At 44.9% G+C, this 23,685-nt stretch overlaps 1 protein-coding gene across 3 annotated transcripts in view; it reads left to right on the plus strand.

Annotated features, from left to right (window-relative positions):
• Window positions 1-8,301: 8,301 nt before the first annotated feature.
• The window catches only part of NFYC (nuclear transcription factor Y subunit gamma), a 45,679-nt gene continuing 30,295 nt past the window's right edge, over window positions 8,302-23,685 (plus strand). For 2 of the 3 annotated variants that reach the window (XM_029619318.1, XM_029619324.1), the window contains exon 1: window positions 8,302-8,477. The gene's annotated coding sequence lies outside the window, so the exon portion shown is untranslated. The remainder of the gene's footprint in view (window positions 8,478-23,685) is intronic. The other variant, XM_029619319.1, reaches the window with a different exon arrangement.

Raw genomic sequence — 23,685 nt, forward strand, 5'->3', positions numbered from 1 at the left:
AGGAGGCTGTTACTATCACCAAAACCTTCATGAACGTTTGAGGTGCCATTGTTAGTCCAAACGGTAGAGCCTGAAACTGGTATTGATGGCCTAGGACCGCAAAGCGTAAAACCTCTGGATGCTCTCCTGCATTGATATGTGTAGGTAGGCTTCCATTAGATCCAGAGGAGAAATTTGCCTCTTTGCACTGCCCTTCGACTGTGCCTAGGGACTCCATCCTGAAATGCAGAATCCTCAGCACCCGGTTTACTCCTTTGAGGTCCAGCACTGGGCAGTAGGAGCCTTTTGGCACTGTGAAGAAGATGATGTAGGTGCCCTTTCCTCTTTCCTGACTGGAGACTGCGATAATGGCTTTGAGGGCTAGTAGTCTGGCAACCGCTTCTTGCACTGCCTTTTCTCTGCTCTGCTGCACGGCTAAGGGAAAAATTGTTCTTTTATACTGCTCTTTAGTTCTGGGTAATACTGCTCTTTTATGTGTAGTACCCATTAGTCTGTAATTACTAAGGTCCATTTCATGACAGAAGCCTCTCAGTTTGCCTCCCATCTGCGGAAGCGCCGAGCAGACCCTGAAACTGTCATTGTGATCCTTTGGGAGGCTGCCGTTGACAGCCCAAGTCTGTAGAACTGCGCCTGACCTCTTGAAAGAGCAGCACACACAACCTGGCTTCCCTCGTCTACCTAGTCTGCTTGGTGTCCCTGTGGTGTTCTCTTCCCCCACCCCCTCTCTGAGGGCTCCTGCTCCGATCCTCAGTTTAGTTTCCAGGCTCTTCACGACACTCTAGGTCCTCTCCAAACAACAATTTTCTTTTGAATGGGAGTTCACTCAGCTTAGCCTTGGATGCCGAATCTGCTCCCCAGCTCTTTAACCAGAGGAGGCACCTAGCCATCAAGCTTGTCACGGCCTGCTTGGCCGAGGTCCTAATCAAATCGTAGAGGGCATCGGCCACATATGCTGCTATGAACTCTGCTTGCGTCATCTCCTCTGGCTTGGCCCACTCCCAATTCTGGATTGTGTAATGTAAGGGGAATGCTTTTACCGGCTTTTTAATGCCTGTGATGATAGGGTTACCTCTTGGTTTACTATCTCTGGGCTGCTCCTCAGCAAGCCTGAGAACTTAGGAGTCCTTGGAAATGAAGGTGCCGAGCTCCTCTGCCCTAAACAGAACACCCAGTCATCCTGATCAGACCCTGGGTCCCATTCCTCCTCGGTCTCCTCCAGGAAATCCCCCTGGGACAAATTGTCCGGCTCATCCAAAAAGGGCTCGGGGTTGGGCCTGGACCTCTCCCTTTCCTTGAGTTCAAGCTTCCTTTTCTTCTCCAGAGGGAGATGGACTACCCTTTTGTCCCCCTGGGCCCATCGGTTTACCCTTCATTACCCTGTAGGCCTTGTGCATTAAGAGCATGAAATCAGAAGAGAACTCCTCCCCCTCCCATGCCACTGAGGAGGAGGCGGAAGCATGAGCTGCAGCGATGTCGGCATTGGTTGGGGGCTGGCTGGGGGAAAGGAACTCAACAGGCCTCCTTCGCTGCCCTCTGCCGGGACCCCCAATGGCACGCCGTCGCAATTGTGGTGGAACGTGCCAAACTACAGGCACTTCCTGCCTCTCTATCTTACTTGCTGGCGTGGGGGTTCGGGTGACTTCGGGCCAGGTCCTGCTTGAGGTCTACTTACTGCCACCACTGCTAAACTTTCCTTTTGTCACCAAGAAAAGGAAGGCTGGGGCCTGATCACCTGTGTGGGGGGAGGGAAAAGCGACCCTAGGAGGGCCATTGTCCTGAGGAGGTGTTCCCTGACCCAGCCCAGATGCTTCCCCGGGGAAAGCAACCTCAGGGAAGCTGCTGTCCCTGCCTATTCCTCCTGCCAAACCAGCTCCACCTACCAGCTGCTGGAGGCAGAGAACTACTGACGCCTTCCTGGAGAAAATTCTTTTTCACTCAACGCACAATAAAGCTCTGGAATTTGTTGCCAGAGAAGGTAGTTAGTGCAGTTAGTGTAGCTGGGTTCAAAAAAGGTTTGGATAAGTTCTTGGAGGAGAAGTCCATTAATGGCTATTAATCAATTATACTTAGGGAATAGCCACTGCTATTAATTGCATCAGTAGCATGGGTTCTTCTTAGTGTTTGGGTACTTGCCAGGTTCTTGTGGCCTGGTTTTTTGGCCTCTGTTGGAAACAGGATGCTGGGCTTGATGGACCCTTGGTCTGTCCCAGCATGGCAATTTCTTATGTTCTTATGCTGAACCAGCCTATATAGGAGAGGACCTCAGGGAAGAGGTCTGGCACTCTGCCTCCATCTGCTGGTAGGGGTACGAAACCCACTGTGAAGACTGAAGAGGAATGGTGATATCACTTAACCAGAGACAGAGCAGAAAGGAAACCAGGCAGAACAATGTGCTTGGGCCCTGGGGTAGAGGGGAACACTATGTGGCTGAACAGTTAGATTAGATGAAAGGGAAAACGAGAAGATGACCTGAATACCAAATATTTACATATACAGCAAAAGGGCTGCTTTGGTTTTGTCTGTGTCCAGCATGACGACCAAACCCCACCAGATTCCATTCACAGTGTACACACGAGAGGAGAAGGCTATGCCTTGCTGTCATCCCACCCTAAGTGCCAGTGTCTCCTCTTTCTTCAGCATCTCTTGCTTTTATCCTTTTCATTAGCACAAGTGAGAAATCTAGAAAATACAAAGGTAGAAGAGAAAAATCAGGCTGTGTGGATTAATGCTAAGATCCCAGGATAAGTTAAGTGGGAAGAGAGAATTAGAGAATTCATCCACTAGGATATCAGCTCAGTAAACCTGGAAACTCTGGGTCAAATCTGACAAGTTGTCAGCTCTTGCTATAGTAAGAATTAATTAGCAAGTTGTGAACAACTGATATGCACCACCCAGGAGAGGAATCTCAGGCTTACAAGGCACTGGTGAGAGCCAGAATGTTATTGGTGCAGGAGGGGGGTTCTGAAAGCCACATTTAGGTTTATGGTAGGAAACTGAACTGCAGAATTTCCTGGACAGCATTCTCTGAAAAGATCCCCATTCTATGCACATGGCAGCAGAGGCAGACTGAGGTCCACTGTGTGGATGAGATAATTGTTCAGGGAAGAGGATGTTAGATTTGTTAGTAACTGGGCAACATTTTGGGGAAGGAGGAGCCTATTCTGACAGGATGGGATCCATCTAGACCAGAGTGGCACTAACATTTAAAAAAAGAGATGAGCAGTTTTGAAAGTAGATCATGAGGAAAAGGACAATTGCTCAAGAGCACATGCTTGGAGGGGGTATCTTCGAAGGGTCCTGCCAAAACCGGGAAGTTAGAATATCCTGATAATGAGGCTGTAGTAAAGGCTGAAGCACTCCAGGTGGATGTAAATAAAAAGCATAATGAATCCAAACTACCCACTACGCATTTTGATTATTGGTAAAAAAATTTAAATGTGAACTCAAAACTTGATGATTTTTCTTTAAATTTAACAAAACACTTGCACGGAAATTTTAACATAAAAGTAGCTCCTATTTGTAACACTTGAGATCTTAAAATCAGGAATTGCCTTCGTTTCTTTTGAGTGGTTTTAGAAACGTCAGGGAACATTCTAATTTGCATTCCCATAAATTTTTCCAAACGATTTTTAAAGAATAGTTTCAATAGCCAGTCTTTATCCATTTCCATAGCAAATGTTACTATCAGTGTCGCTGGCTCAGCCTGAGCCTGATCAGAAGTTTCCAAAAAATCAGTAAGGTTAAGCCCAATTCCCAATTCTTTTTCTCCTCCTGCTGCTCCCGAGGATTCCATCTTATCCCTCTCAGATATTCTGTTAGTTTCACTTTTTCTTATTTCTTTCGCTGTAATATAAAACATACGAACTACTGGTGGCATCTGATCTTGTCTCACTTTTAATATCTCTTGAAGATATCTATTAAACATATCCCTAGGCAAGATATGTGGAACTTTGGGGAAATTTACCAGGCGCAGGTTTTTGTTTTTCAAGGAATTCTCCAAGTTTTCAATTTTACCTAGCAACGCCAAATTATCTCTAACCATTAGGTCATGTTTAACCTTAATGGATTCTAATAGCGGAGTTTTTTCCAAATGATGTTGATGTAAATCCTATTTGTTTTACACTCCCTCACAATTAACACAGTTCTTGAGTGATAAAATTGTAGTGAGTTCATGATGCAGAATCCGTAGTACTCGGTGGTTATTGCCTTATTGTGTCAGTGAATGTGTCCCTCATAAACAAAATTGTTTACCTCTAAATAGCTAGTTTGTGATTTAGATTTTCCTCCTTTAATTCTTGTTGAAATTACAAATAAGGGACATTCTTGGAGTCTATAGTGGACTTAAAATGTATGCTATCTTTTTTTTGTTAATTTCCTGTGAATCTTGAGATATAAGATGTTTTGCTGGAAGTATACATAATTATTATGTCGAGATGATTTCTTGATGTTAATTTTGAAAATTTGAAATAAAGAGAATATTAAAAAAAAACAAAACTTGATGATTTAAGAACGCTTACAAGAGATTCTCAAATGAGTTATTGAAGAATGCATATATCATCAACGGAGCTATGCAATAATGATTGTTTGATTTTCTTAATGTTGTTTTATAGTTTGCTAAAGTTATTTTAGAATGTTTTGTTTATATTTTGATTTTAGTTGTATATTATGTGTATTTTATCTTGTGAACCATTTTGGTCTTCATTTGGATCTCATACAGATTAATTGTGGATATCCTGAAATTCTGGCCTTTTTTGTGGATCTTGAGCACCGGAGTTGACCACCTCTGGTATATGGTAACAAATGAGCAACCGATATAGTGATTTGAGGACTGGGGTGGTGTGTTCTCTGATGTGGATTCTGGTCACTATATGGGCTGCAGATTTCTAGATTATTTGCCAGTAGAGAATTGCAATAGTTGAGGCCAGTTGAGGCCAATATCAATCTTAAAACTTTGTTTTAAGATTGATATTGTACATCACCTAGGAAGATTGTATCAGGTGATTAACAAGTAATTTTAAATAAATACAACTAAAGATTGAAGGACAGTATGAAAACTGGAGTTCCAAAAGGTGCTTTAGATGGTGTATAAATTTTAACTAAGAATGAACGGTTGATTTTACTTGGGGAACCATTGTCAATTTGCAATCTGAGTAGATTCCTAGATCATGAACTGTATTTGAAAAAGGAATGGAAATACTATCAAATATAAAATCTGACAGAACAGAATAGGGAAAAGAGAGGCCCAGAGCAATAATCACTATCTTGTCAACATTTAAAATGTCTATTTTTTTGTAGCCAGTCTTGAATTGATTTAACACAATTCAAAAGAAAATGACTAGTATCTAGCTAAGATTTCACGGGGAAGAAAAATTGGACATCATCACCAAAGTTTGTGTGACAAGCCTTACTGTCCTAGTAAATTGCATGGCAATGTTAAACAAATGTTGAAAAGTGCAGCAGAGAGGGCTGAACCGTGGGGCACCTGATTTTGTAGGGCACTACGAGGAGCCAGATGACCCAATTTAGAAATTCCATGTGCGACAGGGAAGGGTCTAGCAGTGGGGACCTGAGTAAAATGTCACTGGCCTTGAGCTGATAAATAGCAGCAGCGGGGCAGTATTGCAGATCGGTCCTGTTCCATGATGCTGGGGTATGATACTGAGAAAGGGGGCAGGGATTTGGAGGGATGGGGGGAGAAGCATTCAGGATTTTATTTTTTATTTTTTTTTTTTAACAAAAATGAACAAAATTTTGTTGAAATTTCCTGTTTCAATTCAACTAAAAACACATCCTTAGTATTCACTCCAGAATTATTGAAAAAAATAAAACATAAAATTGCAAACCTGTTACTAATAATCTGTAACATCACTTAAAACAGCCACAATATCTGAAGCTAGAGGGTGGCCAATGTGATGCCAATTTTTAAAAAGGACGCCAGGGAAGATCTGGGAAACTATAAACCAGTGAGCCTGACAGATGCTGGGCAAAGTTCTAGAAACTATTCTTAAAAACAAATTGCTTTCCATATAGAAAGACATGACTTAATGGGGAAGATTTGTTTTAGGAAAGAGAAGTTTTGCCTTATAGATGTATTAGATTTTTCTGATAAGGGGTGAGCCGGTTGATGTAGGGTATTTGGATTTTCAGAAATTTGAGAGATTCCTCAGGAAAATAAGTCATGCGATAGGAGGCAGTGCCCTGTTGTGGACTGGAGGTGCAGGTATAGTGGCAGGCTGGGCATGGTCTGAAGCCAGATTGCTGGCTGTCCAGCTTGGTAGCAGTGATATGAAGGTGCTGTGAATCATGGACTGGAGGTGCAGGTATAGTGGCAGGCTGGGCATGGTCTGAAGCCAGATGGCTGGCTCTCCAGCTTGGTAGCAGTGATAGGAGGGCGCTGTGAATCATGGACTGGAGGTGCAGGTATAGTGGCAGGCTGGGCATGGTCTGAAGCCAGATTGCTGGCTCTCCAGCTTGGTAGCAGGGATAGGAGGGCGCTGTGGATCGTGGACTGGAGGTGCAGGTATAGTGGCAGGCTGGGCATGGTCTGAAGCCAGATGGCTGGCTCTCCAGCTTGGGAGCAGGGATAGGAGGGAGCTGTGGATCGTGGACTGGAGGTACAGGTGTAGTGGCAGGCTGGGCATGGTCTGAAGCCAGATTGCTGGCTCTCCAGCTTGGTAGCAGGGATAGGAGGGCGCTGTGGATCGTGGACTGGAGGTGCAGGTGTAGTGGCAGGCTGGGCATGGTCTGAAGCCAGATTGCTGGCTCTCCAGCTTGGTAGCAGGGATAGGAGGGCGCTGTGGATCGTGGACTGGAGGTGCAGGTGTAGTGGCAGGCTGGGCATGGTCTGAAGCCAGATTGCTGGCTCTCCAGCTTGGGAGCAGGGATAGGAGGGCGCTGTGGATCGTGGACTGGAGGTGCAGGTGTAGTGGCAGGCTGGGCATGGTCTGAAGCCAGATGGCTGGCTCTCCAGCTTGGTAGCAGGGATAGGAGGGCGCTGTGGATCGTGGACTGGAGGTGCAGGTGTAGTGGCAGGCTGGGCATGGTCTGAAGCCAGATGGCTGGCTCTCCAGCTTGGTAGCAGGGATAGGAGGGCGCTGTGGATCGTGGACTGGAGGTGCAGGTGTAGTGGCAGGCTGGGCATGGTCTGAAGCCAGATTGCTGGCTCTCCAGCTTGGTAGCAGGGATAGGAGGGCGCTGTGGATCGTGGACTGGAGGTGCAGGTATAGTGGCAGGCTGGGCATGGTCTGAAGCCAGATTGCTGGCTCTCCAGCTTGGTAGCAGGGATAGGAGGGCGCTGTGGATCGTGGACTGGAGGTGCAGGTGTAGTGGCAGGCTGGGCATGGTCTGAAGCCAGATTGCTGGCTCTCCAGCTTGGTAGCAGGGATAGGAGGGAGCTGTGGATCGTGGACTGGAGGTGCAGGTGTATTGGCAGGCTGGGCATGGTCTGAAGCCAGATTGCTGGCTCTCCAGCTTGGGAGCAGGGATAGGAGGGCGCTGTGGATCGTGGACTGGAGGTGCAGGTGTAGTGGCAGGCTGGGCATGGTCTGAAGCCAGATTGCTGGCTCTCCAGCTTGGTAGCAGGGATAGGAGGGAGCTGTGGATCGTGGACTGGAGGTACAGGTGTAGTGGCAGGCTGGGCATGGTCTGAAGCCAGATTGCTGGCTCTCCAGCTTGGGAGCAGGGATAGGAGGGAGCTGTGGATCGTGGACTGGAGGTGCAGGTGTAGTGGCAGGCTGGGCATGGTCTGAAGCCAGATTGCTGGCTCTCCAGCTTGGGAGCAGGGATAGGAGGGCGCTGTGGATCGTGGACTGGAGGTGCAGGCTGGGCATGGTCTGAAGCCAGATGGCTGGCTCTCCAGCTTGGGAGCAGGGATAGGAGGGCGCTGTGAATCGTTGCCAGAGGACGGGCTGGCACTGTGGGATTTCAGAGGTTGGAGGAACCGTTAGCAGCCAGGCGGACGTCCCCTGCGGGCCCGCTCTCAGGTTTAGCACTTTAAAGCCTGCGCTGTGACAACCTGACAGCGCCAGAGCAGTGTTAGTGAGCGTCACACAACTAAAGAAGGATTAATACTGATTAGCAGGTACGGCTTTCTTCGGGAAGTTCCGCACCCCGCACCCCGCACCCCGCACCCCGCACCCCGCACCCCGCACCCCGCACCCCGCACCCCTCCGCCACACGCTCCTCAGGGCCCGCCTGCCCCGCTCAGGCTTTTATACCTCGCCCGTTCCTACAACTCTCGCGAGGGCCGCGCGCGCGCGCTCCTCCTCCCGCACCCCCGCCCCTTGCGCCTGCGCACGGCTTCTCCGCGCCCGGGTAGAGCGGGGAGGGGAATGGGGGAGCCGCCATCTTGTGTTCCGGCTCGGCTCTCCTTAGCCTTTCACAAGGGCGCTGAGTTTTGGACGGCAGAGGCGAGAGGCGGCGGGATCATCCCGTGGAGAACCGGTGTGCGGACGTTTAGCGCACCGAGGAGGAGGCTGGTGAGTGTGCGGATAGGAGGATCTCTGGAGAGGCGCGGCCGTGTCCCGGCTCCGAACCCGAGCTCGGTTAAGCAGCAGCCGCCGCCGCCGCCATGTAGCGCTTCTCTCCGGCACCCGGTGGGACGCTGACTCTTCCGCCTCTGATTGGTGGAGGGGTCCGCGCTGTGGGGCCTGATTGGTCGGCGACGAGGGCGGCGGGAAGCTCGCGCGCTATTGGCCGCGCCAGGATGGCCTGGGGTGGGGTCCGCGGGGAATGGCCAGAGGGGGCGGGCGGGGGGTAGAGGCCGGAGACATCCGGGGAGGAGCACGGGGTAAATATTGAGGGGAGGGGTGGGAGACCGTCGCTGTCTTGAATTTGGGAGGAAGAGAAATATGCGGGAGAAGGCCCTGAGGGTGGGGAGGGTACAGGGGTATATGAAAGAAAGCACTGAGGGTGGGGGTGGTAAGCTGGAGAAGGCCCTCAGGGTGGGGAGGGTACAGGGGTGGTATGCGGGAGAAGACCCTGAGGGTGGGGAGGGTATAGGGGTGGTATGCGGGAGAAGACCCTGATGGTAGGGATGGTGGGGAGGGTACAGGGGTATATGAAAGAAAGCACAGAGGGTGGGGGTGGTAAGTGGGAGAAGGCCCTGAGGGTGGGGAGGGTACAGGGGTGCTATGCGGGAGAAGGTCCTGAGGGTGGGGAGGGTACAGGGGTATATGAAAGAAAGCACTGAGGGTGGGGGTGGTAAGTGGGAGAAGGCCCTGAGGGTGGGGAGGGTACAGGGGTGCTATGTGGGAGAAGGCCCTGATGGTAGGGATGGTGGGGAGGGTACAGGGGTATATGAAAGAAAGCACTGAGGGTGGGGGTGGTAAGCGGGAGAAGGCCCTGAGGGTGGGGAGGGTACAGGGGTGGTATGCGGGAGAAGACCCTGAGGGTGGGGAGGGTATAGGGGTACATGAAAGAAAGCACTGAGGGTGGGGGTGGTAAGTGGGAGAAGGCCCTGAGGGTGGGGAGGGTACAGGGGTGCTATGTGGGAGAAGGCCCTGATGGTAGGGATGGTGGGGAGGGTACAGGGGTATATGAAAGAAAGCACTGAGGGTGGGGGTGGTAAGTGGGAAAAGGCCCTGAGGGTGGGGAGGGTACAGGTGTATATGAAATAAACCCTGAGGGTGGGGTGGTAAGTGGGAGAAGGTACTGAGGTATATGAAAGAAAGCACTGAGGGTGGGGGTGGTAAGTGGGAGAAGGCTCTGAGGGTGGGGAGGGTACTGAGGTATATGAAAGAAAGCACTGAGGGTGGGGAGGGTACAGGGGTGCTATGTGGGAGAAGGCCCTGAGGGTGGGGAGGGTACAGGGGTGCTATGTGGGAGAAGGCCCTGAGGGTGGGGAGGGTACAGGGGTGCTATGTGGGAGAAGGCCCTGATGGTGGGGAGGGTACAGGGGTATATGAAAGAAAGCACTGAGGGTGGGGTGGTAAGTGGGAGAAGGCTCTGAGGGGTGGGGGGGGTACTGAGGTATATGAAAGAAAGCACTGAAGGTGAGGGTGGGGGGGGTGGGGAGGGTACTGAGGTATATGAAAGAAAGCACTGAGGGTGGCGGGCTGGTACAGGGGTGGTACTCGGGAGAAGGTGCTGAAGAGCCAATGTAACAAAGTGCGACCAGCCTAGTGTACAGCTTAACGAATGACTGGATGTGTCCATAACCCCCGATGCAATAAGCGGATCAGCGCATCCAAAACACAGGTCCAGACTTCCACTTAGCTAATAGTGCTCATCACATGTAAATTCCTTGTACACGATGCTATTAGTTATTATCCTGCGATGCAATAAACTACTGCTTGCCCAATGCACCCTTGTTAAATCTGCAAATTTAACTCAAGCCTTGCTGTGTGTCAAGTGCTCAGAGAAAAAAATTCCTGCTTTCTGTGGTGCCTCCTACTTAGTATCATCAGGATACTAACTAAGTCGGAGGAACAACAGACAGCTGTAGCATGACAAAATGAAACGGGGAAAAAAAATTTTGGGTGCACAATATACACGCTCAAGGCCACGTATATTGTGCCAGTAGAGGCTTAAAACATGCTTGTACTGAGTGTCTGTTTTCCTAACCTGCACACAGGCACGATTCATGGGCACCTGATGCCAAGGACATGCTAGGGATGCACAATTTTCCCTAGTGCATCTCTTTTAGCATGGCAGTTCATTTACCTATTGCATCGGGTACCCAAGAGGTGAATGTGTGTGTGCTTAAAAAATGGGCACCCAGTTTGGACGCACATTTTTTATACACACTTTATTGCATCGGCCTCTGAGAGTAGGGAGGATGGTACAGGGGTGGTATGTGGGGAGACAGTACAGGGGTGGTATGCAGAAGAAGGCTCTGAGGGTGGGTAGGACCATATAGAAAATGTTTATTTGCTTTATATATAAGATTAGAGTGGATTACATTTATGTACAGCAGGTATTTGCTATCCCAGAAAGTTTACAATTTAGAGTCTCTTTACTAAATGTTTTCTTCCATTTGTGTTTATGGGAAAAATGCTCAGTAAATCAGGCCCAAAGTTTTGTACTAGAGGCTATAGCAGTGAAGTGACTTACTGAAGATTTCGAGGAGCAGCAGTGGGATTTCATCCCTGGCTTCTCTGGTTCATAGGCCGCTGCTCTATCTACGAGGTTACTCCTCCACTATGGGAGAAGCTTCTGGAGCAGAAGAGTACAGAGGTGATATGTAGAGGTTATATTGTGGTGACATCTTCAAGGTTGCTCCTGGGAGAGGTGCTCATAGTTGTTATATATGCAGGGGGTTCTTGAGGGCAAATGCAGATGTGAAATAAACCTAGGTCTTCTAGAGAGTTTATAACCACACCTCTGTATACATGTACTCCCTCTGAATAATTATAAAATTATGATATGTACAAGTGGCAGTGGTAGGTGGGAGTACAAAGTTTTGTTTTTATTTATTCATTTAAAAGGTATTTATATCCCATGCCCTCCAGAAGGTTTGGGCTGGGTTACAATATCATATTCACAATGGTTAAAAATAAGACACACAAAGCAACTAAAAGACTAAAACCTAGAGAAGTGTGAAAAATATGTTGATGCAGAAGTATGGTTATAAATAGGGGGTTCCTGGGGAAGGCTTTAGTGGCATGATATAAAGTATATGGGGTGTGGATTGAGTGCATGGCAGGTAGCTTAGAGATTCCTGGGAGGCTTTCTGAGGTTTTATTTGAGCCATTGAAGCCAGTGTATCAGTATTTCATTGATTGTGATAGTTTGTATTATGGATTACTAACTAGAGTCTTTCTGAACAGTGCAGTGTTGCACAGAGAGTAAGAGTTCATTCTCTTTTGATAGGCAGAAATAAAGGGTAGATAAGATCTTTTTAATGGGCCAACTTTAATACATTTGTGAGAAGCTTTCCAGAGTTCTCCCTTCATGGGGTCAGGGAGCAGTGCCTTGGAAAGCTTGCCATAAGTGTATTGTTGGTCCAATAAAAAAAGTCTAAACTACCAACTTGTTAACCTTTTTCTTTTATGTATCCAAGTGGATTAACATAACTACATTACTTTATCCTCTCTGAGGAACTGCTAAAATTGAGAGGAGACACTTCCTCTGGGTAAAGGTGTCTCAGATCTACTGATGTGCCATAGGTTGTTCCAGAGGCAAGTACTCTGTAACTGGGTACATAAATGGGTTAGGCATTTTTTTGGTGGCGGGCGGGGGAGGAATCAATCATAGGCTATTTAGCATGTCAAGGATGTTACCTTGGGCTCAGTGAACCTCTAAACCATAGCTGCTAAAACTGGATGGGTCTGACAGTGAATGGCCACCCTGTTTTCTTCCAAATGTTATTTAGGTACCTGCTGCTCCCCACTATTAAAGATGGGACTCTGGGCTGGTTGGCCCTTGGGTCTGACAGTTTGATAAGACTTATGACCCCCATGTGAAAACAAGTTGTATGTTGCTGTGTTAGTCCACCTACACCTTTTATTTCTAATTGAGAGCAAGAAAGTGTAGGATCTGGATGTTCGTAGAAGGACTAGGGGGCATTCCATGAAGTTAGCAAGTAGCACATTTAAGACTAATCAGAGAAAATTCTTTTTCACTCAATACACAATTAAGCTCTGGAATTTGTTGCCAGAGGATGTGGTTAGTGCAGTTAGTATAGCTGGGTTCAAAAAAGGTTTGGATAAGTTCTTGGAGGAGAAGTCAATTACCTCCTATTAATTAAGTTGTCTTGGAGAATAGCCACTGCTATTAATGGCATCAGAAGCATGGGATTTTTTTGATGTTTGGGTAATTGCCAGGTTCTTATGGCCTGGTTTGGCTACTGTTGGAAACAGGATGCTGGGCTTGACGGACCCTTGGTCTGACCCAGCATGGCAATTTCTTATGTTCTTATGTTTATTTTCACTGCAGAAATTATTTCTTATCTTTTCACAGGAAACAAGGTTTACAACAAATTGAAATTTGGGTGCAATTAATGTTGAGATCAAAAAGCAAAAGTTAATTTGCTTTTTCATTACTACTGAATGTGCTATATAGCAACACTTTTTATGCATTTTTCTTAAAGCCATAAATTGTTTTGCCATCCAGCTGAGGATTAAACTACATTAAAATCCCAAAGAATGAAAAACTGCTTTCTCTTGGAAGCAGTTTTATTTTGGATATCTTTGCTGGTTTACTCTGCACAGAAGCAGAAACATGCTTTTTGTTCCAATCCAAACTGGATTACATTACATAGAAATGACGGCAGAAAAGGACCAAATAGTTCATCCAGTCTTCCTAGCAAGCTTATGGTAGTATCTGCTGCACCGTGCTGGCTACCCTTATATTTAACAGTTTGCCAGCTTTAGTTTTGCATATTTCTGTTGGAGTAAGAAAATGGATAAGCACTAGGGACCAAGGGCTTGATTTGCCCTGCATCATTTTGACCAATAGTGGGGAATATTTTGGGTTTTGCTGAATTGGAAGAATTGCACCAGAATATATTAGTAATCCCAAGGATAGGCAACTATAGCTGGTCCAGTAACGCTATCTGTCCCCTCCCTCCCCACCTCCACATTCTATCTACAAGACCTATTCCCCCAGATATATATGTGTATTTTATTTCCCTCTGGCAACTCTTCAACACAAATCTATTTACTTCTCTAGAGTGACTTAAGTCCAGCCCCGAGAGCCACCACAGCTATATTGCTCCCATGAGAGGTATTGCGAGCTAGTTTTCCATTTTTTACTTTTGTGGAAAAATAAAAAAGCTAGCTGCAACAAATCAATTTCTTGTACTTTGTTATACAACAGCTGAAAAATGTGAACATAGTCCAACATTTATTAGCTAGGTAGACTTGGGGCATGCCATTACTTATCCCTGGAAGTGGGCAACAAGAAATGGATCTGTTTGGAATCTGCCGGGTACTTCCTAGAGATCTGGATCGACCACTTTTAGAGATAAGATGGTGGGCTTGATGGACCCTTGATTTGATCCAGCATGGCACTTTAAATGTCCTATGTTTAAACGTTGGCTAGCCTGTGACACTTTTTCCACTAGGGATCATGATACTTGCCTTTGAGAAATCACTTTGCTATACCCTACCAGCTAGAATCTTAACTGTTACTTGCACAGCACTTCTTTTATTTATCTTCTGCTTCTTATCCTCCACTAACCTCTCTCATTCACATCTCTCTCTCTCTTTCATACACAATCAGAAACATCTCACACTTAATGCACTTTCTGTGTGTGTATAAGGCCATAAGAACATAAAATATGTCACAATGGGTCAGACCAAGAGTTCATCAAGGCCAGTATCCTGTTTCCAACAGTGGCCAATCCAAGTCGCAAGTACCTGGCAGGATCCCTTGCTACTAATGCTGGCAACAAGCAGTGGCTGTTCCCTGTTGATTAATAGCAGTTTATGGATTTCTCCAGGAGCTTATCCAAATCTTTTTTAAACCCAGATACACTAATTGCCTTAAACACATCTCTGGTAATGAATTCCAGAGCTTAATTGTGCATTGAGTGAATTTTCTCTGATTTGTTTTAAATGTACTACTTACTAACTTCATGGAGTGCCCCCTAGTCCTTGTATTATCCGAAAGAGTAAATAACTGATTCACATCTACCCGTTCTAGACTTCTCATGATCTTAAACACCTCTATCATATCCCCCCTCAGCCGTCTCTTCTCCAAGATGAACAACCCTAACCTCTTTAGTCTTTTCTCATAGGGGAGCTGTTCCATCCCCTTTATCATTTTGGTCGCCCTTCTCTGTACTTTCTCCAGTGTGACTACATCTTTTTTGAGATGCGACCAGAATTGTACACAGTATTCAAGGTGTGGTCTCACCATGGAGAGATATAGAGGCATTATGACATCCCTTGTTTTATTTGCCATTCCCTTCTTAATAATTCCTAATGTTATGTTAGCTTTTTTGACCACCAAAGCACACTGAGCCGACGATTTCAATGTAATGTCAACTATTAAGCCCAGATCTTTTTCCTGGGTGTTAACTCCTAAAATGGAACCTAACATTGTATAACTTCAGCATCGGCTATTTCTCCCTATATGCAACACCTTGCAATTGTCCACATTAAATTTCATCTGCCATTTGGATGCCCAATCTTCCAGTCTCATAAAGTCATCCTGCAATTTATCACAATCCGCTTGAGATTTAACTACTCTGCACAATTTTGTGTCATCCACAAATTTAATCACTTCACTCGTCATACCCCTTTCCAGATCATTTATAACTATATTAAAATACACTGGTCCAAGTACATATCCCTGAGGCACTCCACTGCCCACTCCCCTCCACTGAGAAAACTGACCATTTAATCCTACTCTCTGTTTCCTGTCTTTTAACCAGTTTGTAATCCACAAAAGGACGTTGCCTCTTATCCCGACTTTTTAGTTTTCTTAGAAGCTTCTCATGCGGGATTTTGTTGAACATCTTCTGAAAATCCAAATACACCACATCTTCCGGTTCACCTTTGTCTACATGTTTATTAACCCCTTCAAAAAAAAAAAAGTGTAGATTTTTGAGGCAAGACTTCCCTTGGATAAATCCATGCTGATTGTGTGCCATTAAACTATGTCTGTCTATATCTCTGTGATTGTATTCTTTATAACAGTTTCTACAATTTTTCCTGGCACTGAAGTCTGACTCATCGGTCTGTAGTTTATAATATAATAATATAGCAGCTTGTCATCTAGCACTGCCTTTGATACGAAGCTTGGCTATTGAGTGGATCAGTTCTCTCTGCTCAGCTTTCCTTTCACCCATCTTCCAAATCCCAACCATTTTTTATGCTGTCATTAGAAATGAAATCTGGTAAGAGACAATATGCACCAAAACTAACTATGAAACTTATCCCTGCCTGATATTGTACTTTTTGTAATCTGTGTAAGTTTACAATTATTAATTTTTTCAAATTTTTTTCCATTTTTATTTTACTCGTTCTGTGTATTACTTAGGCGACACATGTAAAATTGTCTTGTCAAGAAAGTGATTTGAATTTGAATTGCCCTCTGTCATGCCTTTAATACTAGGGGCCACTTGTACTGAAGAGATTTTCTCTCTTTTTTGGTCTATTGGGAAAATGCTTAATACGTTTGGCTCTGAATTAGCTAATTTTCCACCAGCATAACCATCTAGTTTCATTTTCCTTTTGATCAGATCTTCTGTCAGAAATCTTTTGCCTCTCATTCAGGGGCCGATTGAGGGAAAATAGTGGCCCGGGGGATTTTTCTCCATACTGGCCCATGGTTACCCAATTACATATACAATATAATTTACATATATAATTTACATATAGTTATTTATTTATATACCACGGCACGTAATGCATATCACCTCGGTTTACAGCAAACAGTAATTCAGCCAAAGGCTTTACAATGAACATAAGTGGAAAAAGCAAAGTGCTTATTTAACAGAAAAACTAGGAGTATACATATCAAATACATATGTGTAACAATATTAACTAAAGTCTGTCTTGAAGGGAGTTATTTCTAAGGGAAAGGGGGAATCATAGTGGGGGGAAGGGAGTCGGACCCGCACTGCTGGTCTGACTCTCTTATTCCCCCCCCCATGTCAGAGAGGGAGGGGAGTCAGAGGGAAAGGGAAAGGCAAGGTAGAATAGAGGAATCAGAAATAGTTGAGCAGCGAAGTATGTAATTGCATGATTCCCATCCTTCAAAGGAAGGCTTTTCTAAACAGCCATGTTTTTAGGTCATGTTTAAATTTTCGGTGGCAGGGTTCTTGGCGCAGATCCACGGGCATACTGTTCCACATTTTGGTTCCTGCTATGATGAGCGAACGTTCTTTAGTGGATGTTAGTTTAGGAGAAGGGATCGGAAGTCTGGCCTGATGTTGGGATCTGATTGGACGGTTTGTTTTTTTGAAATATATATGTACACACCCCTATATTTCGGCATGGTCAAAACTCAAAGAATAACAACCCCACCTATGAAAAAGAATACCACAAATATTACACCAGAATCTAAAATATCAATACACCTATCAGGAAAACAGAACAGGCCAAGCTACTACAGATCCCTACAGAGAAACCACATGCTAAAAGAATGCTTCATCTCAGTCTCGCATGCAGAACACAGACCCTCATCAAATACAGAATAAAGCCACATAAAGTATAAATAGAAATGTGCAGACAAAAAGTATCATGCCAGACTCTATACAGTGCAACAATGGAAAAACAAACATGTCACCATTCCTCATGAAACAATAAAATCAAGATATATAAATCATGAATCATAATTATAAAATCATACTAATAAAATAATTTCAAAACAGCTGATGAATAGAATATCCATTAAAGACTCAAGCAAATTTTGAAACCTTTACCAAACACCAATAAAATATTTCAAACAGCAGACACATCACATACTACCCAATAATTAAAATTGTAGTCAGTCAAGAAAAATGAACTTAAAAAGCCACATTTACTTACCCTCTCCAGCAGTTCTCCCACTCCTTTCCCTTGCAGGCCATACCAGATGCAGCAGTGGCTGCCCTCACGGTCCTCTTCCTTAGGGACCACAACCAATCTTCCTTCTCTCTCTCTCACCTTACCCTCAAGACTAGTTTCTGTCTCTCCCCAACCAGTCTCTCTCTCATACGCATACCAGTCATCTCCCTGATCAGTTTCACACATGCACACGTCACCTCTCTGGCCAATCTCTCAATCACACAATGCTCTCGCTCTCTCTTACACAAAGGCTTTCAATGACACACATGTTCTATATCACTTACAAACAGGCTCAATCACACACATGCCCTCTCTCACAGCCACAAGCCAGCCAAAAACATGCTCCATCTCTCTTGCGCACACACATTGACACACAGAAGCACCCTCCCTGTCTCACATACACATTACACTCTCACAGAAGCACCTTGCTTTCAGGCTTGCAGCATTTTTCACTTTTACTAAAAGTGAAAGTGATGATCCCAACCATTAAATAAGAAAACCACATTCCTATCAGAAGGCAAAATGACACCCTTCCTTCAGGTTCTGTCCTCCCAAGGGACAGCCACCCACACCATACAGCTTCTCTTGTTTTATGCTTTCAGGCAATAAAGCAAGTGTCTTTCTTCAAACTATCAGTCGTATGATTATTCATGTGGGAGATATGGAACCGAAAGACATCCTTAGTCAACTTCCCTTTTAAATGGGAAGATTCCAGTCTTAGCCATTTAAAAATATACATTTTCTAAAGGCTTAAAAAAAATAGCAAAACCATTTCAGATTGGAACTATTCTAGTCTTCTTGCTTAAATTATGCTTAAAAAAAAAACAAAACCCACCTGGCATCAGTATCTTAAATTTGTGATTTTGCTGAGATAAACATTTTAAATAGTTTAATTTTTTTTGTTTTAGTATTTGTCTCTACCTACTTTGCTAAATTTTATTTTCCAGAAGAGGGATGCTTAACATTCAGTAATTTCATCTTTCATCCAACTTTTCAAAAGTTGCACTACCCGCAGAAAAGTTGAGGTATAGGTATTATCACATTTCATTTTTTTTAAACTGGCAGATTCCTTTCTCACATACATAACACACACACACACACCCACACACACACACAAGCTCCGTTCCTTTCTCACAATCACATGCATTCACACACACACACACAAGCACCATTCCTTTCTCACAATCACACGCATTCACACACACACACACACACAAGCACCGTTCCTTTCTCACATACACACACAAGCATCATTCCTTTCTCACAATCACACGCATTCACACACACACACACACAAGCACCGTTCCTTTCTCACATACACACACACAAGCACCGTTCCTTTCTCACATACACACACACACAAGCACCTTTCCTTTCTCACATACACACAGACACACACAAGCACCGTTCCTTTCTCACATACACACAGACACCCACCCACCGTTCCTTTCTCACATACACACAGACACACACACACACACACACACCGTTCCTTTCTCACACACACAGACACACACACACACCGTTCCTTTCTCACACACAAAGCACCATTCCTTTCTCACACACACACACAAGCACCATTCCTTTCTCACACACACACACACACCATTCCTTTCTCACACACAAGCACCATTCCTTTCTCACATTCACACGCATTCACACACACACAAGCACCATTCCTTTCTCACATTCACACGCATTCACACACACACAAGCACCATTCCTTTCTCACATTCACACGCATTCACACACACAAGCACCATTCCTTTCTCACATTCACACACACACAGACACACACACAGAAGCACCGTTCCTTTCTCACATTCACACGCATTCACACATACACACACACACAGAAGCACCGTTCCTTTCTCACAATCACACGCATTCACACACATTCACACACACACAGAAGCACCGTTCCTTTCTCACAATCACACGCATTCACACACATACACACACACACACACACACAGAAGCACCGTTCCTTTCTCACAATCACACGCATACACACACAGAAGCACCGTTCCTTTCTCACAATCACACGCATTCACACAAATACACACACACACACACACAGAAGCACCGTTCCTTTCTCACAATCACACGCATTCACACACATACACACACACACAGAAGCACCGTTCCTTTCTCACAATCACACACATTCACACACATACACACACACACACAGAAGCACCGTTCCTTTCTCACAATCACACGCATTCACACACACACACAAGCACCGTTCCTTTCTCACATACACACACACACACACACCGTTCCTTTCTCACATACACACAAGCACCGTTCCTTTCTCACATACACAGACACACACACAGACACACAGAAGCACCATTCCTTTCTCACATTCACACGCATTCACACACATACACACACACACACACACAGAAGCACCGTTCCTTTCTCACAATCACACACATACACACACACACAGAAGCACCGTTCCTTTCTCACAATCACACGCATTCACACACATACACACACACACACACACACACAGAAGCACCGTTCCTCTCACAATCACACACATACACACACACACACAGAAGCACCGTTCCTTTCTCACAATCACACGCATTCACACACACACACAGAAGCACCATTCCTTTCTCACATTCACACACACATACACACACAAGCACCGTTCCTTTCTCACATACACACACACACACCGTTCCTTTCTCACATACACACAAGCACCGTTCCTTTCTCACATACACAGACACACACAGACACACAGAAGCACCGTTCCTTTCTCACATTCACACGCATTCACACACATACACACACACACACACACACACACAGAAGCACCGTTCCTTTCTCACAATCACACACATACACACACACACAGAAGCACCGTTCCTTTCTCACAATCACACGCATTCACACACACATACACACACACACACAAGCACCGTTCCTTTCTCACAATCACACGCATTCACACACATACACACACACAAGCACCGTTCCTTTCTCACAATCACACACATTCACACACATACACACACACACACACAGAAGCACCGTTCCTCTCACAATCACACACATACACACACACACACACACAGAAGCACCGTTCCTTTATCACAATCACACGCATTCACACACATACACACACACACACACAGAAGCACCGTTCCTTTCTCACAATCACACGCATTCACACAGAAGCATCGTTCCTTTCTCACAATCACACGCATTCACAGACATACACATACAAGCACCGTTCCTTTCTCACAATCACACGCATTCACACACATACACACACACACACACAAGCACCGTTCCTTTCTCACAATCACATGCATTCACACACATACACACACACACACACACAGAAGCACCGTTCCTTTCTCACAATCACACAGAAGCACCCTTCCGATCCAAGGCCCCCGCTGAACAGCTGATCTCCGGCAGCGGTTAGCAGCACCGGTGTTCACTTCTTCGGCCCCCGCCGGCCTCGGTTTTAATTTCTTCGGCCCCCGCCGGAGATCAAGAGGGCCGAAGAAATTAAAACCGAGGCCGGCGGGGGCCGAAGAAGTGAACACCGGTGCTGCTAACCGCTGCCGGAGATCAGCTGTTCAGCGGGGGCCTCGATTTTAGTTTCTTCGGTCCCTGCCGGCCTCTATTTTAATTTAGTCGGCCCCCATCTTCATTTCTTCGGCCGCCGCCGGCCTCGATTTTAATTTAGTCGGCCCCCTGCCAGCTTGGTCTTCCGCGGGGGCTGGCTAATCATCTTTTCTTCGGCCCACGCTGGCTTAGTCTAATGGCTGGGGCTGACTGGGAGACGCTGAGGAAGAGCCATGCGGTCGAGACCACGTGACCAGCTAGACCGGCCCACCGGGGGATGCCCGATCCCCCCGATAGGTCAATCTGCCCCTGCTCTCATTTCATGCACCCATTCATTTAAGATCATGTCCTTTCAGCTGATTGTCAGACTTCTTATATAAATCACATTTCGAATACCTGTTATGATCTCTTGACTGTATGTCCATGTTTTGCTTTAATATCCTTTCCCAAGAAGATGTATGCATTTGGTAACTTTTTCTCTAACTTTAAATCGAATGCCTTGCAATTGCAAAAATCATTAATAGCTTTCCCAGTTCTTTTAACTTCTGATAAGTATTTTGCACGATCTAATCCAACTATTCTATCTGAATATTTAGATTCTTTGACTTATTCATTTGCCATTCAGGCGATACGGTAGAGTTTTTTTTTTTTTTCTTATCCACATGGTTTTTTATTGGTGTTCAACTTCAAGCTTATTCCAAAGGTCTTAAAAGTATTCTCTTGTAGATCTTCTTTCCTGGAAGCCTATTACATGTTAACATGTTCATTGGGTTTTCATAACTGATGATTATGCCTTCCAGAGCCTTCAAGATTAGAAATTCACTATTCAAATTTAATAAGGGTGTGGGGTGGGATAGGGGATAATTATTTATCTTTGCCTGACTTCTTTATATTTGCACTTCATGTTACTAGTTGTTTTGATTGTAGCAGTTTGGCTCCAGAATAAATCAGTGATTAATCTCGTAATTGGTTATCTGTAGTAATGAGCACACTAGATGTGTCTGTGCTTTGAACAAATGTTGTTTGTGTTTTCTTAAGCTGTTCATTATTTTGGTGCATTCACTTACGGTATGTTTTTCAAAATGCAAATTGACAGGGGTGCATCCTTTCTGGAGTGTCAGTCTACAAAGTCTTGCTAGTTTTTAGTTAATATAATCTTTGATTTTCCAGTGGTGTGTTTATTCTTTTACACACGTACACATTTTGGTTTTCATGGCTAGAAAGTAGAAATCAGCTGATAGAGAAGATACGGATCCTGTAAAGTTCCTTAGTAGACAAGTTGACAATAGGGTGAGTTGAACATGACTTATCCATTTTATCAGAATCCAGGTATTGTATGATATGAAATAGGTGGCTAGGCTAATACACAAGGATAGCCTAGAACTTCTTTGCTATAGAAAAAAGGTTTCCTCGTGCATTTTTGTTATACCCAAGGTACATTTGAATATTTCTCTTATATCAGAACTCAAAGAGGGTGTGCTGAAGGATAACTTCATTTGATCATTGGAGAACAGAGAGGAGTTTGGAAACTACAGGCTGGTTAGCCTGACCCCTCAGTACTTGGAGAATGAATGGAAATCCCTGCTGACGGAAAGGATGGTGAAGAAGCTACTGTCAAGTAGGTTGCAGGATCCAGTGCCTCGAGTCAAAGGGAGAGATTGTGTCAAATGAATCTGATTTCATTGAGTGGGTGATTTAGAGAATTAGATCAAGGGCATGCACTGGATGTAGTTTACTTGGATTTCAGCAAAGCTTTTGATATATTCTCATATAAGAAGCTTATTTAATAGGTTGAGCGGCCTGGGGGTGTATTCCAAGGTGGTGGGCTGGATTAGAAACTGGTTGGGTGATAGGCCACAGAGGGTAGTTAGTAAATAGAATTCACTCAGAGGAGAGAAAGGTGATTACGATTGCTGAGGTACCCCACTATCGGTGACTAGTTCGGTTCAGTATCTTTTTTAGCAATGTTGTGGAGAGATTAGAAGGAAAATGTTGCCTCTTTGTGCATGACACAGAGATTTGCAACAGAGTGGACAGCTCTGAGGGAGTAGACAGAATAAGAAGTGATTTTAAAAAAGCTTGGAGATATTGATGGCTTGTCACATAAGATTCAGTACAAACAAGTGCATAATCATGCATTTGGAGAGTGGTGCATGATGAAAGATGAGAAGCTGATGTGCACAGTCCAGGACAGAAACCTTGAGGTGATAGTGTCTGAAATCAAAGTAATGTAACAGTGCAATAAGGTGGTGTCCATAGCCAGAGCTATGCTAGTGCTTAGTGTGAGGTATAATTAGCAGAAAAAAAGGTGATAATGCCTCTGTAAAGGGCATTGATGAGGCATCACCCATAATATTGTGTTCAGTTCTGGAGGCAGTGTCTCAGGATACAGGTAGGTTAGAGGCAGTCTAAAGAGATACTACCAAAATGGTGCACTAAAAGCTCTATGAGATGAGGACCTCAGTAGGGGTATCCTAGGAGAGAGAGGGAGGACATGACACAGACATAACATTTCTGAAAAATATTAATATTTCACAAGAAGCAAACCTTTTTCAAGGAAAAGAAGTTGTAGAACTGGGGATCTTGATAGGAAGCTCCTAGTAGGTAGGCTATAGAGCAAAACCAGAAAATACCTTTTCCCAGAAAG

This window comes from Rhinatrema bivittatum, chromosome 11, assembly GCF_901001135.1.
Source record: "Rhinatrema bivittatum chromosome 11, aRhiBiv1.1, whole genome shotgun sequence".
Lineage (NCBI taxonomy): Eukaryota > Metazoa > Chordata > Amphibia > Gymnophiona > Rhinatrematidae > Rhinatrema > Rhinatrema bivittatum.